The sequence below is a fragment of the Papio anubis genome, chromosome 12 (genome assembly GCF_008728515.1).
Source record: "Papio anubis isolate 15944 chromosome 12, Panubis1.0, whole genome shotgun sequence".
NCBI classification, from domain to species: Eukaryota; Metazoa; Chordata; class Mammalia; order Primates; family Cercopithecidae; genus Papio; species Papio anubis.
Genome location: NC_044987.1, coordinates 89,484,494 through 89,487,723, shown reverse-complemented (window position 1 = coordinate 89,487,723; position 3,230 = coordinate 89,484,494). Strand labels below are relative to the sequence as shown.

The 3,230-nt window shown below is 43.5% G+C and overlaps 1 pseudogene across 1 annotated transcript; it reads right to left on the bottom strand.

Moving 5' to 3' along the window:
- Positions 1–604: 604 nt before the first annotated feature.
- Positions 605–1,924, bottom strand: LOC101002768 (annotated as a pseudogene). The gene has a single exon (XR_637331.3). The product of XR_637331.3 is annotated as a chromobox protein homolog 1 pseudogene (transcript).
- Between the last annotated feature and the right edge of the window lie 1,306 nt (positions 1,925–3,230).

Sequence of the window (3,230 nt, the reverse complement as noted above, 5' to 3'; positions counted from 1 at the left end):
GGTATCAGTTACTTCTTAGGATTTCTTAAAAAATTGTGTGTGTGTGTGTGTTTTAAAGTGAACCACTGCCCAATATGGAAGTTTAATCTTCTCCTGAGACCAAGGCTTTTGAAATCACTAAACTCTTAGATCAATTCAGTGAAACTTGTGCTGTCAGTGACTGAAGCCAACAATGGTTTCAGAGTTCAAAGCTCAAAAAAGAGAACGGCTCCAAGAGTTTTCCCCACTAAGAGCACGGGCCCTTGTCTTTCCCTACTGTCTTATCTCCTCTACCACCCTCTTCCTCTTCCCTAACACCTCAGCCAGTGGCTTGGATGAACAAGCTGATATTTATAACTTCGTTACTGGAAAAGAAAGGGTCTTCTAATTTTATTAGCACCTCTGAGACAGAATGATCTGCTTGTACTGTATACTCTCCAATAAAAGACTTTCCCTCCTCATCAATTTCCATCTCCAAAATGGCAACTTTGGTAACTTATGAAATGGCTTAGTCCTTTGTGGGAACAGCAATAAGTTTAGGCAGGGAACACCTTGGCTTATAGGTTTCAGACATTCACAGCTTTTAAACAGTCTCTCACAGTCCTTATTTATGGTGCCAATGACATTTTTTTTTAAGGTAAAATATTCTGGACATAGAAGCAAATCATTAGTTGTCTGTTCTTTTCCATTGCTTCACCATTTCCCCTATCAGGCCCCAAATGTTAATCAAAGTGATGCTACCCATCTCCCTTTCTCCCCTCCCCATCCCTCCCCCAAATAATACACCAGTAATAGCCAAAGACTACACACATGCTACGCTGTAAAAATGCAGAGTTAACACTATTGGGAAGAAGGCTGTGGGTTGTGGAGATGCTCTTTGAAGATCTACAGTATTTTTTTGCTCTCCCACACACCCAATTCTGCAAGTTTTGTCCTTCATAGAAGGCCCTTTGCTTTTCTCAGCAAAGTGCAGAAAAGGTTGCCTTGAAACACTTACCCCCTTTCCCCTCCACTGGGATGGGTATGCAAACTATACAGCTTGAAATGGCTTTAAAGCACTTGGGCTGCTGCAGGGCACAGAAACTATACTGACTCTTCAAGGACATCTTCTCAAGCCACCTCTATGGTGTCAAGACAAGTAGAACTCCTTCCCTTCCCACTTGAAACCCAGTCAGATGTGACAGGGGCTGGTACTCAGGAGCGTTAATTCTCGTCATCTTTTTTGTCATCATCCTCCGAGGGGTAGGAATGCCACGTCAGCCTTTCCTCATAGAAGGATATGACAACCTGTGGGCACTTGACATTGGCTTCCTTGGCAGGGACCAGGTCAGCCTCATCAGAGTTTTTCCATTTCATCAGGAACATGAGCTCTCCACTGGAGTCTGTAGCTCCAATAATCCGCTCCGGCTCCAAACCTCGAGCAAAGCCTCGTGGCTTTTCTGACTCTTCTTTCTTCTTCTTTGGTTTGCTCTCCTCTCCCTTATCTTCAGAATCAGAATCAGCTTTGCGCTTGCCTCCCTCTGATTTATCTGTCTCATGTGCTGTTTTCTGTGACTGCAGAAACTCAGCAATGAGGTCGGGGCAATCCAGGTTTTCTTCTGGCTCCCATGTGTTGTCCTCATCTGAGAACCCCTTCCACTTTAGGCGGTACTCCACTTTGCCCTTTACCACTCGACGGTCGAGAACTTTTTCCACCACACATTCCTCTTCCTCCTCTTCTAGCACCTCCTCCACTTTCTTCTTCTTTTGTTTTTTCCCCATAGTGCCCGCCAGCTTTCTGGTGTAAAGGGTGACGCTGCTCAGAGCAGCGCCCAAGAGCCCGAGAGGAATCGATGCTGCGCTACTGGCGCGTCGCGTTGGGTCACCTGGGGGAGTGGCGCCCAGGAAGGCAGCAAGCCGGGTGGCTGCAGTGGAGCCCCTCACTGAAGCGGCGTACCACAGGCCCCAGCCCGAGAGATCTTAAAAGAAAAATGTAAGTTTACAAAATTCTATTTGGACACACTTTTTGTCATTCATTCTTTTCTGAAAGAATTTACAAGGTATTTGCACCAATGGAAATCACAAGTCTTGGGTTCTAAAAGGCTAAAAATAAAGCTTGGGTTGGGGTAGCTTTTGCCATACATTTGATAAGAAGGCCTCTCTACCAAGACAAGCTGAGAGTACTAAAAATATTAGAAAAAGGGTCACAAATGGGCAGTTCACTGGCTGCCTTTAGCACTCAGATATTATCTGTTTGGGGCACAGAGTGTTTTAAAAACTAAGTAATTATGTCACAATTGAGATCTTGAAAAATTCAGAGACTCAGCAATATAGGGCTACATTTCTGTGTGAAGACCATCGGTGATAGCTGAGCAGTATTTGTTTAGATAGGGCATATGCTTCCAATTTAACTTGGTCCTTAATTCTTTTTGGTTTTGCATGTGACCTATTTCACTGAATTATTTTCACCTGCTTGGCCCTATAGTATTTCATGGTTGGTATCCTCTGTATTAGTAGTATTGTTATTCAGAGCCTTCTAGCATGAATACTTCTTGCAACCATTCTACTTAGGAACACACACACTATTGGTAGCAATGTAAATTGGTACAAGTACTATGGAAACCAATACAGAAGTTCCCTGAAAAACAACAAGTAGAACTACCATATGATCCAGCAATTCCACCACTGGGTATATATCCAATACAGTGGAAATCAATATATTAAAGAGCTGTCTGCCCTCTCCTGTTTATTTTACCGCTATTCACCATCGCCAAGATATGGAATCAACCTAAGAGTCCATCAGAAGAGGAATGGATAAATAAAATGTGGCACCTTTATACAATAGAATATTATTCAACCATAAAAGTAATAAAATGCTGCCATTTGCAGCAACATGGATGGAGTTGAAGGTTATTATGTTAATTGAAATAAGTCAAGCACAGAGAGACAAATACTATGTGTTCTCACTCATATGTGGGAGTTAAAAAGTGGATATCACAAAGATAGGAGTAGATTGGTAGTTATCAGAGGCCAGGAAGGGTAGTAGGGAGGAGGGGAAAAAAGGGTGATCAATTCAGGGGTCCGTATCCCCCAAGTTCTGGACCAGTACTGGTCTGTTAGGAACCCAGGGCACAGCAGGAGATGAGTGGATGAGCGAGCATTACTGCCTGAGCTGTACCTCAAGTCAGATCAGCTGCGACAGTAAATTCTCACGGGAGCACAAATCCTGTGCATGCGAGGGATCTAGGTTGTGTGCTCCTTATAAGAATCTA